Raw genomic sequence first — 14,207 nt, 5'->3', positions numbered from 1 at the left:
ATAAGTGGATGGTTGGACTGGATGATCTTGGAGGTCTTTTTCAAACTTGGTGATTCTATGATTGTATGATTGTATACAATTTCCTCTGGCTTTATTGTTCAAATTTTCCACTGTTTTTTTTTTTCTACTGCTTAAGGAAGTTTCCCATTTCAAATAAAATATTTAAAATACCAAGTGGTACCCAATATTTTTTTTTATATTGACAATTTAAATTGATCTGTGTATGGGAACTGTTGAATCATGGCCTGATCTTCTGATTGATCACCTGAGGCAAGCAATGACTCAGCTGTAGGAGCACAGGTGAAGGCATTTCACCTATGTGACCGGAAGGAGTGGAGCCTGGCTCCACCTCTTCTAGACCCCATTTAAGGGCTGACTGGCACTGAGGGAGGCACTCTATTTGGTGGTTGCTCTTCTTGGAGTCTTTTTTCAAGTTTGGGATGTGGTAAGCTTTTCTATTTGTTTATGATTATCCCTCTCCAATGTGATAATCTTTCCAGCTATATGCTCTCTAAAGACCAGCATAACTTCTCTGTATAGTTGTCAATTATACATCTGTGTATCTGTTGATTTTATAATCTGATTAATCATATAATTGGTGATGCTGATCCTGGATTGTGGGAACAGGCATTTCTAATGAAAATGCTCCTTGTGTACATATAAAGAATGTATATGTATATTTTCAGGAAGTTTAGGTGTGCATTTTTCCTATGAGCTTCTTCTAAAAACTCCTACTAACAGATCACTGTCAGAGAGCGCTTGAAGAAAATAAATAAATATAGGCTATGGCAACAACTGATCAGAATTTGCTTAAGTGTTCAGGAAACTATTAATAGAAAGTCTTTCTAAAGTCTGGATCATTCTAATATCTGGATCATTTAAGTTAGAATAAAATTAGATCCTACCCTGAAATGAATTTTTATTAATGTTACTACAGTACACTGGAATTTTAAATCAATCATTCCAGAAATCCAATTTATTGCAGATGTATTAGTGATTCATTGAAGAGGTAAACAGTTTCTTTTGTGAAAAATGCTGCATGAGTAGCTAGATAAAGGATAGAGAAGTGATTTGTTCATGTATTTGCTTTAGGATATTAATTTCATGCCCAAATTAAAGCCAAGCAATGCTATTTGCATTAGCTATGTTGTGCAAAAACAAATCACTTTGTTGTTATGAGCTAGCAGTTCCTCTTCTTAGAGAATATAATGAAAAGCTCTATTTCTTGGACATATAAGCAGATGAGCCATCACCATAGCAACTGAAGGACGTATCCATTGCGTCATTCTGTCAAACAGCTGTGCATGTGACTCCAAGCTCACATTCCTTACCTCCATCTGAAAGTAGGTTTTAGTTCTGCCTTCCAATAACATCAATATTCAGTTGGTTGCTTGCTGTAGTTGAGAAATATAAAGCTACTTAGTGTACCTTCTTGTCTTAAAGGAACAGTAATTGCCTGTCAATATACTGAAAGTGAATGGAAAGCAGAATTACTGGGGGGAAAAAAAAAAACACTTGTTTACAGGAATGCTGCTTCCTCTTGTTCTTTTTTCTCCTGCTCTTTCTTGTGTTTAGTGATTCAGTCTTGTCTTTGTTACAGAGCACTGTCATAGGTTCTTCGGACAGCTTCCAGCAGGGAGTATTACTTACATGTGGTATACTTTCCAGAGTTCTGAAAAGTGCTTTGTATTCTCCACAAATCAGAGAGCAATCATAATACAAGTGTCTTACAAATCAGAAAGCAGGAACAAAATACATAGAAGTTATACAGTGTTAAATGTTCGTAAACTTTCTGTAATGCCCCTATAGCAGAACTTATTTATGCGTTCTCCTCATCTTAAAAGAGTTACAAGTCCAGCTTCTCTCTCAGACTCTAAAGAGTCATTTTCATCTTGCTGCTCCTTTCCTCATCACTACCATTGTACTCTAACCTTCTCCAAGCCTATCCTGTAATATGAATTAAGTCATTTAGCCTCTGACTTACTGATCCACTTCTCAAAACACAGACTGACCTTTCCTAAATATTACAAAAATGATGGCCACCTGTGCTTTTGCAGATTCTGCATTTTGCCTCTGCAAAAGAAATCAGCAAGACTAATAAACAAATGATAGCTTGACTAGCTTTGTTGGCCCAATTACTTCACGGTGGGGTTCAGTTTCTGGAAGTCAAATGTCTGTTGCACTAGGAGAAAGACAAACTATTGCTTCTTTAGGTAGATCTGGAGATAATCTTGTTATTTATGTTATGAGAAAATGTTGTTTGCTGAGTCATTATGATTGTTACCAGTGATGCCTAGAAATAAGTCTTCACTGAAATTCAAAGTCTTTGTTTAATTAGGGTCATCAAAGTCTAGAATTATTTATGTCCGCTTACCAGTATGATAGTTACCAACGATTTGGAGCATAACAGATGGAGAAAATTGTGACAGGGGAAAAGCACCATCTCTGTTGCACTACAAAAAGTCATGGAATGGCATACCCTCCTTTTTGACACTGTGTCTCCAGAATTTTTTGCCCCTTTAGCACTATCTTTGGTCTTTTCTGACAGAATAAGTGTTTCAAACCTATATTCAGTCAGTCTCTTAAGTACTCAGTACATGTTCATTTTGTAAAAATATATAGCTGTGACATTTTTCATACGAGCCTACGCAACTGAATTAACAGCTATGGGCACAAGTGATTTGTAAAATATCAGTTTCCCACACTGGAGAAGTGTTTCTGAAACACTATCTAGACAATATTTGACTGTCAGTTTCAGTCAAGCTAACTGGACTTATAATTTTAATTAACAGAGTACACTGAATCATGGAATCATGCCAGTGAATCTATCTTCTGTAAACAAGGCTAGTGAGTCTGGCAGACTTCTGTAAAAGAAATCAGACAAACCTTGATGTGTACCCTTGAATCAGTTCAGGTATGATCTATAACATTTTTTTTTCAGCTAAAACAAAATGCTTGTTTTTTAATTCTGGCCCAGAAGCTTTCAGGTAGGAACTTCAACTCTAATGACTCTTCATGTCACTTTCAGTTGTCTTAGTAGTACCTGGGAAAATTAAGGTTTCATTCAAGACTGGGAGATAAATTACAGTACTCGCAAAAAAATCAGAAGGCTAACAAAGAAATAAATGACAGCTTGACTAGCTTTGTTGACCTAGTTATTTCACAGTAGTTTCAAGCAGCTTTCACACACAGATATTTAAACAACTTTTAGTTCTAGGAGAGCACTTTCAAATCTGATTCCTACTAATGCTATTATGCTAGGCCAGGTTGGCCTAGTTCAAAGTTTGTGCCAATAGATATGCCACTTTTCTTCCCAGTCTTGAAAAGAGTAAGCTCTCTTAGTTTTGCTTTTGTCTAGTCATTCATCAGAGATCACTTAGTCTGTGCTTTTCAGAGTATGAAGAGAATAAGTTTTCTTATTAATCACCTTATAAACATATGTTCTTTTGGAACTGCTATCAAAAAATAGTAAATAGCATATAACTGTCAATCCCTTCAAGAAGGGACTGTCAAGTCTTTTTAAACAAAATACTTTCTATTTAGTGGAAAAAAAAAATTGATAACTGTAAAAATCATTGACTTCTTGAAGGCTACACAGTAATTTTCCAAAAATGTTTTCTGCAGGATGTTTTCATTATGGATAGTATAAAATATTAACTTTAAATGCAAGTGTCATGTCTTTATCTGATGTCACACTTAGAAAATTGATGTCTGATTATGTTCAGAAAAATAAATATTGCAATGCGATTTAGATATGCCTTTGCTTCTCTTTTTTTCATAGATCTTCAAACAGTAAATTGTGTCCTTTCTCTTTGTGAGAAGATGGCAAATGTATATACCAGATTTATTATGCTGTATGTTGTTTTATATTCAAAATTTGAAGCTTCCATTCCCCCTACTCAAATCTGTGGCTTTGCCGGAGCAAGTATTAAATCTTAACAGATTAATGTAGCTTATCTTCTAGTGATTCCCAAATGATGTTCTGTGGTAGATAATGCGCTATAAGAATAACAGAACTTTGGCAGCACCCCATATGCTGTTCCACTTGCTTTTAGCATCTAATTTTAAAAGCCTAAGGAAGGGAGCAGCACTAGGAGTACCAGGTTACCAGCCCATGCTGCCCAGACTGAGGGCGGTTTGGGAAGATTTCCTTCATACTGCTTGTTTTAATACAAAAAAAAAATGTGCATCCCAAATGTCAAAAATCCCAACTCAATGACTGGATTTTTAAGGACTAGTAGAAATTAAAGGTTATGTATATTTGTTATAGATATTTGACTTGTTATGCATGGAGACGGCATCCTGATGAGCCTTTCTGCATATTCCTTCATATCAATTTATTAACTTTTATGTATTTCTAAGCAGAAAACACTTGAAAAATGTGCACATGTATTTAGACTAAAATTGCATAAAACAAGAATTATAGTTGTATTATGTGAATAGTATTTAGAGTTTGCATGCTTGTATTTGCTTGAAATATCTAGCAGTTTCCAGATACTAATACTGTAACTAATGCTTCCCCTTAAAACTTGTTTTCTAGATTGGATGTTCAGAGTAAAAAGTAGTAAAAAGTTTAAAAAGTAGTGAATAGTGTACAGCTCATGCATATCAATGCATATCAAACCATGATGTTTTTAAATAAGCATTTACTAACTTCTGAGATATTTAAGTTTACATTTAAGATTCCTAGTATTGTTGGCTATTGTGAGGAAACAAAAGGATACCTTACAGTCAGTATTCTACGGCCTAGGGATGAAGCATTTAACCATACAGAGGGGCAGATGAAGGATTTGAGTCATAACTCAGATAATCTATCTGTCACGAATAGTTAAAAGATTCTTTTTGTGCTTTAGGATCTCAGAGGATCTTGGACAGAGACAGGCCACCATACAGAGCCACTAGGCTGGTCAGGCAGGACTTGCCCTTGGTGAAGCCATGCTGGTTGTATCACATCACTTCTCTGTCTTCTGTGTGCCTGAGCATAGCTTCCAGGAGAATCTTCTCTATCATTCCCAGCACAGAGACTGATGGGTGAGTAGTTCCCTGGGTCATCCTTTCTACCCTTCTCAAAAATGAGTTCAACACTGCCTTTTTTCCAGTTTCCTGGAACTTTACCTGACAGCCATGACTTCTCAAATGTCATTGAAAGTGACTTGGTGACTACATCAGCTAATTCTCTCAGGGAATGCATCTCATCAGGACCCATAGGTTTATGGATGCTCAGGTTCCTCAGGTGGTTGTGAACCTGATCTTCACTTACAGTAGGAGAGACACTGCTCTCCTAGTCCCCACCTTCTGACCCACCTGTTTGAGGACTGTGCAAAGAATTTTTGTCAGTGAAGACAGGCAAAAAGTTGTTGTGTACCTCAGCCATCTTGTCCACTGTTATCAGCCTGCATGTATTGCTCACTTCAGGGAGTACATTTTCTTGGAACTTCTTTTTCTGGCTCAAGTACCCATAGAAGCTATTCTTGTTCTTCTTTGTACCCATTGCTAAGTCCAATTCCAGTTGAGCCTTGGCCTTCCTGACCCCAGCCCAACACAGTTCTGCAGTCCCTATACTCCTCCCAGGATACCTCTCTCTGCTTCCATTACCTGTGCATTTTCTTCTCCAATTTAACCAAAATGTCCCAGTTCAGCCATAACTCTTCATTTCCTGACTTAGCTCTCCATCCTCAGGTGTACTCTTGTGTTCTTAGGAAAGCTTCCTTAAAGATCTGTTAGCTCTGCTTCACTCTGTTGTAAGTTTGCTGCTATTATCCTCAGATGGGTGTTCCATATCCACAGCCTTGTACTTATTTTACAGGGGCACCTAATGTGTGGAGTAGGCAAGAAGGGATTTTGCTTGAAACCTTGAGTATGGACTTAGCACCATCAACTCTTTTCTGCTGAGTTGTTGCCTTCAGCCTTGTAGTGAGAAGATACAGGATGCTTTGGATCTTTTGATTTCCTCTACAGTTGATCCCATCTCAGCATGGTTCCTCTGCTCCTTCTCTTTTCTGGACCCAATACCTATGTATTTCATAATGTGGTCTTGCCACCAGGCTGAGCAGATCATCCACTTTATGTCAATGTAAAACAGTCAGGATTTGCTCTGCCATCCCCAGCATAACACAGCTTTGAAGAACAGGCAAAACAAAAGCTGAATGTGCTGCTGCATCTTGGAGTCAGGGTGATGTTACTAAGGATATAGTGAAGACCTATGGCTAGTGTTTGTCTTTGTTTCTCAAGTCTGGCTGTGAAGCACAACCCATTTGCTACTCTGGTAATCAGCCACAGACGTGGCACTGATTGGCAGATGCCCAAGTGTGCACTTCTCTAGCAAATCAACGAAGCACCTTTGCAAAGAAGAGTACATTGAACTTTCTGAATAATTTTAGAAATGCTTAGAATAGCTGTCTTGAGCTTTAGAATAGCTGTGATGTACATTGTCCTCTTGGGCTTCTGCAGCTGTAACAGAAAAATATCTGAGCAAGGATATATGAGATGCAAGTTAAAATGCCCATTGGGAGTGGGATGTATTGATTGTCATGGAGAAAATTACTAAAATTTATTTTTATTTTTCATCTGCAAGTAAAAAAGTGGAAATAACATTTTCTTTTTACTCAAGTCTCTCTCCTGCGTTTATATGCACTTGTATAATTAGTTGAAAGAAATAGGTTGAGGTCTTTCTTGTCAGGGATCTGGATGGCACTTATTTTTTCATTGCTGTATCTGTGAATTCCATAGGTCTTGATACTTTCAGTTGTCACCCATCTGATATATCCATTCTCACCCCAAATCACATTGTGTCAGGTGGGAGCATACAGTACATTTTGGAAAGGAGAACATACAGAAACATAATGGAGGAGGCAATAATGCTGATTAAAGTACATATAGTGGAAAGAAATCTCATATAAATAATGTAACTTGCTCTTTCACTCTGAGTTATTTACACAGTAAGGACATGGAGGTTGCAACATCTTTACTATGACCCCAGATTGTTTCCCTTGCTAAATCTGTTCTGCATATGAGTCAAAGAGATGGGATTTGTGAGAGCAGTGGGATTTCTGTATTTGTAGATAGGAAATTGTCAAACAATTTGGAGTATATATAGCCTACATTCAGATGAGGCTGGTTTGTTTCCTGTGTATAGAACATTGCTACCTCATCTCTTTGATCTGAACTTGTTGCTCTATTTCATTTTCTACTCATTTCTACAAATATTATATAATCTTAATTATCATATTTATTATTATATCAATTATTATATTCATACATTATATATTATTGTTGCAAATAACATGTAATATAATATATCCTGAAATATTTCTATTTCATTTTCTATTGCTTTATATTTTAGTCTGCTCAGCTGTCTGTACTAGCAAATGAGAATGATAATGTTCTCTTCCAGAGAGGAGAAAGTGATATTTTAAATGTCTTTTAATCATTGTAATTCTGAAGAGTGTTTCAGACCTAAATTAGGTAAACCAGCCCATCCGTAAAGGTTGTTATTTCTCAGTCATGCCTGAAGCCAGTCCACTTAATTTTTTTTTTAAAGCTGAGAACTGCACACAATACAAATCTACAACATATGTTGATGTGCTTTTGTTTTGGGATTGTAAAAGATGATTGAACTGATGATGCTAGCAGAGTTGCAATGGTTCTAGCAAATTACTGAACCTCAGGAGAACTGTCCTGGCAGCAATTGTAACTGCAGCTGTCATCTCAGTATTGTCATAGAATAGCTGTATTTTAACAGTTATTTCTCTTTTCAACACTACCGTATTCCATTCTCTGGCCATCAGAGTGCACATTCGGGTCAGTCAGGAACTTACAGTACCAAGAAATGTTTGATGTGACTCTTACTGGATTCTAGATGCTGAACATGTGTGGCTCTTGTCATAGTCCATAGGTGGGATGTCATTTTCTGAAAGTTCCATTTCAGATTCATCTTCCAGCTCAATGCTGTATCCAAGGTAATTTAATTCTACATTGTAATCTAAATGTGCTTCAATTTTTTTTTTTGGAGACAGATTAGTGGCATACGGTATTTTTTGCATTGCAGAAGCACCCGTGGTGACTTATGTAACATGAAATTTAAAGAACTGCAGTTTTACAGAATAAATATGGTATTTTCTCCCGTTTTCACTTTTCTGTCAGATATACATTTACATTTGGTCTCTCTTCTGTGGTGTAAAAGACTACAGTGCAGTGGAAAAACAGATATCTACAGACATCATGATTACATACAGAGCTTTCTAACCAAATCAACTGGAAATTGTTTGCAGTCTTATTTTAAGGCATATAGATAATTATTTCTCTTATGTACATTCCAAAATAAATTGTTTTCTCACTGTTAGTTCTGTTAGTTAAATCTACCAAGTCTTTTGCTTTCATTTAGTACTGCATCTTCTATAAACTTGATTTCCTAGACTCAAGAGGACACATTTAATATATAGAATTTTCAGTTCTATCAGTCAGGTTTGTTTGCATAGCTTCCAGGACACAAAACACCTCTGTAAATAACAATTTAAAAATACAAAGTGAAGAACAAACAGGAAGAGGCTCATAAAGTGTCATGACTTAGCTATTGGTATAGAATTTGAAGTTGTTTCCACTATATTTGGATTTGGTTTTGTATTTCAGGAACATATATTCTGCTACTTAAAAATAATGAAATAATCCAGTTTCCAATTCACATGCAAAAGTAGAATCTTCTTTAGTGAGTTAAGTGTAAGATTACTGCTGATGAAAATGGAAGTGGCCTACATTAGTATTTTTTCTGTGACTTTTCACCAAACAAAACAGTTTTCCAATGTCTCTCATGTATACATACTTACATGCATCTAACATTGCCTATAATCTTATCTGTAACAAATTTAATTGACTTTTGTGTTTATGCAGGGCCTCTGACTACACTGTGTGCTGCAGTCATGCGTTTTACAATGTAGTTAACTTTTATTCTGTTCTCTATAGCATTGTGTCAATAGTAAATCCAGTTTGTAGCTAGTCACCATGCTAAAATCCTGATGTATATACTGGTGGGCAATTCACAGGGATTTTTGGGTGAACTGTCTATATGCCTACAGAAGATTAATCTGCCTATGAAGTCTTGTCATCTCACAACATATAAAAAGGTTTGTATGGTTAGAAAGGTGTTAGAAAATCATAGATTATTTAGGCAAGCCAGTAGAGCTGATTAGAGTTGGACTAGCTACTGTAAGTCACCTGTTGGTGCTTTTAAGCCCAGCTGGTTCACCTCTCTAACTGCCCCAGAGACTGAGATTTCCACATGGGCTCACAAGTCAGCCATGATTTCAGTAAAGGAAGCTCTGAAGCCCAGTTTCTCCATTGAGAACACACTGTTTAAAATGGTGGATACGGGGTTGAAACTGTACTGATAAGCATCGGTAGGCTAATCTTTAATTGTGATCAAAGTAACTTTCTTTGACTAAGATTTTTTCTTTCATCACTGTTATCTATTTATTTAAACATTCATTACTGCTTAGTTATTGTTTCATTTATGGAAGTTTCATTTATGGAAATATGTTTAACATAGTGTTGAAACAGGTACTAAATATAAAACTTCACATAAAAATCGTATTGGTACGAACTGCAGAACTGCTTTGCAAAGTAGAAACCAAATGCTTTTACCACACAAAAAAATAACCAAAGAAACAAACAAACAAAACCTTAAAGCAAGGTAATCTGAATTCATGAGAAATGGTGAATATGGGTGTTAGCTTTTTCACAAACCACCCATCCAAAGATTAATTAAGAAAAGTTATTCTAAGTAAGATATGTATGCAGGAAATTGTCAGTCTGTCCCTGAACAAATCTCAAGCAGAAAAGAGAAACAAGCAAATTAGTTGATTATAGTATTCATTATCAATTATTCATTGAGACAAAAATACTGTATACTTTCTATAAAGGATTTCTTTTTTGTAGTAGATATTATGTTTCCCTAAGGCTGTTGTAACCATACTGTTTACTTATCTCTAGTTTTAGAAGAATGCTCTATTCTGATTACAACCATGGCTAGTTACTATTAGATATACAATAGTTACTTTCTCACTGTCCTGGACACTTCACTATTTGTTTTTATAGGATGAAAAATAATAGGACAGTTTTCAGTTTGTCCATGCTGACAACTACTGCCTCTAGAACATATATTATTTCCCTAAAGATGTAATAATTGGCTTTATTTTTTTTTACTGAAAACAAAGAGCTTATTACTTACTGGATGAGATCTTGTCAGATTGTTCAGACTGTGAAAATGGAGTGACATGGAAAAGTTTTTCCCTTTAATTAGATACCTTATACTAATATACTGGAGAGTGTTGAAAATGCTTGTAAAGCAAACAAAAACTACTAAACATTTAAAATATAAAAATTACTTTGTATTCTCACTTGACTTTTTGACATTTATCATTTTGTGTGGGAGAAGAGAAGGAAGAGAGAAGAAAAGGAAGTTTAAAAAATTGAAAGATGTGAATGTTTTATTATGGTCAGAATTAATTTATTTAAACCAATAAGGCATTTAATTTCTAAATTTGAAAGTAACACTTTTAATGGCTGTCATTTCTTGAAAACCACAGAAATTAAGACAGATCAGCAGCTTTCCAACATTTCGATCCTGCTCTGGCTGTGTATTTTTACTTAGCAAATATGCAAATTTGTGCCCTTCTAGGTTGATTACTGTGGTATACATTAAAATTAAACCGCTGCATATAGAAAGTGAAAAATTTATTTTGGTTAGAAAATAAAACTCAATTTTTTTGGTGACAGTGTTAACTGTTCCCTGAACTGGCTTTCAGCTAATTACTAATTAAAATGGTCTTGTCTTCAAACTGCTCTGATTTAGTGATTCAGATTACTTTCCTGCCTATGTGGCCTTTCTGGCATAAGCCCCTGCAAGAGCTACTTGCATCTATAGTGCTGGGATTGCCAGCTTCTGGGTGTCACATGTCTGCTTAGGAGATGGAGCTTGTGCTTCAAAGGTTCTTCCAGCAGCCACTCTAGAAGGGCACAACTCAGTGCAGAGGAGATAAGGATGACCATGAGCACTAGTTCATAGGATCACAGAATCATTGCATTTGAAAGACCACTAATATCATATAGTCCAATCATCGCAGTTACTGCAAAAGAACCACTTGAGCAAAAAACTTCTGTAAATTAGTCTGTTCGTTGCGTGGTTAAAAGAACTGCTCCATACTGTGGGGGAAGATGCAACTGTGAGTGAGTCACCAAAGGGCTTATTGGACTCTGTGCTAGACCCTATCACTGTGAAACCTTCAGAGTGTAAGACAGAGCAAATGGTATTTGTTTGAGTCTAAAGGTAAACAGGAGGTTCCTTTTGTATGCGTTGTTAATCTTATCACACTTAACCTTTCATCCATTATCATCGTTGTTTGGGAAAAGCTAGGCCCTGATTAGAGGGATAGGAAAGTAAGTGAATGGTACAATTGTTGTGTTCTCCATTCTTCCCAATATCTTGTTGAAACCATCAGAAGTTATCCATTTTCTGTACATGTTAGTGCATAGAAGCATTTTTTGTTCTTCTAAAGTTTCACTGTTTATTCACTTCTGAAATTTTGACTGATTTTATTAGCTATACATCTTACCTCTTCACTCTAAAATCATAACATTATCTTGTTGCTCATCTTGTTGCATATTTCCATCTTGTATTAATGTTTATGTTAAAATTTTTATGTAGCTGCCTTCTGGCTCTCTTCCTTCTTTGCACTGTACTGTAATAAGTGTCTCTTCCTCTTGTTGATTGGTATTTCTTCTTTTTGTGCACCTGTTCAGAAGACTTACCCACCAGAGTTTTTATTTCACAAACTTCTTGTAAGCCTACTAAGAGCATCTATTCAATTTTGAGATCATTTGATCTGTAAATTATTGATATTAATATTGATATTAAACCTCATTCTAGGTAAAAGCAACATTTAACAGGGAATTGTTCACATCATATATGTTTGTTCAAGCTTCTAAAAATGCAGAGAAGTAGAACAATTGTGGCTTAATATGCAAACCGTATGCACAGTATTTTCAAGTCTCACACTGCAAGATGTATTTAGAGATAATATGTTGAGAAAGCAGAAAAACTGTGGAAAGTTAGAAAAGGTTTCAAAAGGAAGATGAAATATAGTTAAGATGAAACAAGCTATAATACAAAGTTAACTAAAATTTTATTTGTGGTTCTGTTTTTTGAATTCTCATCTTTGAGAGCCTGTTCTGGGTTTCTGAGTAGAAACTGCTATCATGGAAGTTATTTATGAAACCATTTTTTATAAAGATTCTTTTTTCTTTGTTTACTGCTGCTGAACAGAAAAACGGCTGCAGGCTAAAGAAAATGCATGGGGGCTGGAGACAATGCAAATTTGTTTGTTACCCTCCAAATTAAAAATAAAATTCTTTCCCTGAAAACGTTTTGATTCTGAATGGTCGGAACTGTACTGTTATTGTTTTTACTACAAAATACTGATATCAGATAGTTTGCTGAAATGATTGCGAAACTGTCAAGCTTATTATGACTTATGTGTGTTGTAATCAAATATTTTTTAAGGCCTGTATGACAGTTAGTTGTTCTCATAGCCTTATTTTGTAATAAGGAGTTGCAATTTGGGTGTAATATGTGGTAGTAGTATGTAAATTAATGGAACACAAGACAAAACATAATTATTGGCTGCATGCAAGTCTGATAAAAGTTTACCAATGTATTATAATGGAACCAATGGCAGATAATAAATTATATAGAATTTCAGGGAATTTTGCATCCCCTTTCATTCTGGATAATTATACTTTGGCTAGGATTACTGATTTTTCTCCTAATTAACATAAAATTTCAACAGCTACTCTCAGTATCTCAGACTTATAAGAAATTATGTATGAGAAGTGTAACAAATGGGATAGCTTATTTTCCTTCTAAGGTACAGTCACCCCTAACAAAAAAGAGAGAGACTTTGTCTTTTTTCCTTTTATTCTTGCTGACTGGTGATATTTTTTAGCATTAAGAAGTTATATCTATTACAGATATATTTGCTTTGAATGTTCCTGTTTATATCTCATTACGAAAGTTTAACAACCTGTCAAAGATCATTATACCTGAACTCTATTGAATAGACTAGTGTGATATCTTACTGTTTTTCTGACTTCTTTATCACTATGTAGTATTCTTTTTTCCCCATAATTTGTACTCAATTTCAGATATTTCAGTCATTATTCAAATGCATTAGGGAGTGCCAGGGTCCAGTTTGTCCTCAGACTTTTCTAGACAGATCTACTCTCATTGTGCTTTGTTCTCAAAATTGAGCAATCACTGTAGCTTTGGTCTCAATTAGGTTTATGAAAAATGTATTGGCATTTAAGAACTGTGGGGACAGGTGGGATAATGCAGACATTTGAGTATAGTGTTGCAAATGAGTGCATGCAGGTATAGGCTTCCTTCAACGATTTTGATCATATCTGCTTACTGGCCAGATTGAAGGAGTGATTACTGTTCAAGTTCAACATTAATCTTAAGCTATAAGATGCGATATTTTGATGACTATGAAACCTTTATACTTTTAAAGATTTCTGAAACAAAAGAGGTAGTAGTAGCCAAACTGCACTGACTGGCCTTGTGGTGATAAAGAAGTTCTGCTCCAATGGCTTTCCCACTTTCCTTATAGTTGTGGTATACTTGACTCAACATCTGTAGCATCTAGTGTCACACTTAATCCATATAATCACTAAAACAATAACACTTGTGTGCAGTCAGCCCAACAATAACATCTTTCATGTGAAGAGCAGGATGGAAGGTACACACTGGTGTTAAAGGAAAGTTGTGTTCTTTTTCTTGTGTTAAAAGGCAGTATTGTAATTTTGTGCAGTATTGCTTCCTGCAGATTAGATTACACAGGGGTGAATGACAGACATACTAACATGGCTTCTGAAGTTTAACATGATTACAATATTAATAAAAGGATAAATAATATATATGGGCTTTCTGAACTGGTAGTTTTTCATATAAGAGAGACCTAACCATTTCTCTCCTCCAAGCTCCACTTTCTGGCGCTGTTGTCTTAAGTCTTGTTCCAGATTAATGTATTCAGTAGGAGTAGAACTGAGTCCTTAAAGATCAGCTTAATTGAGTGACTGTTTCAAAATAAATCAAGAGATCTTAACTTTCTAATATATCACACATCACAGATTTCATTTTCTACCTAAACATTTTACAA

General features: G+C 35.5%; 1 long non-coding RNA gene across 1 annotated transcript; it reads left to right on the top strand.

Moving 5' to 3' along the window:
* The first annotated feature begins 403 nt into the window (after positions 1-403).
* Positions 404-12,987, top strand: LOC116226055 (uncharacterized). Its single transcript, XR_004166220.2, has 4 exons — positions 404-445; positions 2,793-2,914; positions 4,854-5,031; positions 5,807-12,987. It is a non-coding gene; the product is annotated as an uncharacterized LOC116226055 (long non-coding RNA).
* The last annotated feature ends 1,220 nt before the right edge of the window (positions 12,988-14,207 follow it).

Source organism: Phasianus colchicus, chromosome 4 (genome assembly GCF_987193195.1).
Source record: "Phasianus colchicus chromosome 4, bPhaCol1.hap1.1, whole genome shotgun sequence".
Classification (NCBI taxonomy): Eukaryota; Metazoa; Chordata; class Aves; order Galliformes; family Phasianidae; genus Phasianus; species Phasianus colchicus.
The sequence above is the reverse complement of the archived record's forward strand: the minus strand, read 5'-3'. Positions and strand labels throughout refer to the sequence as shown.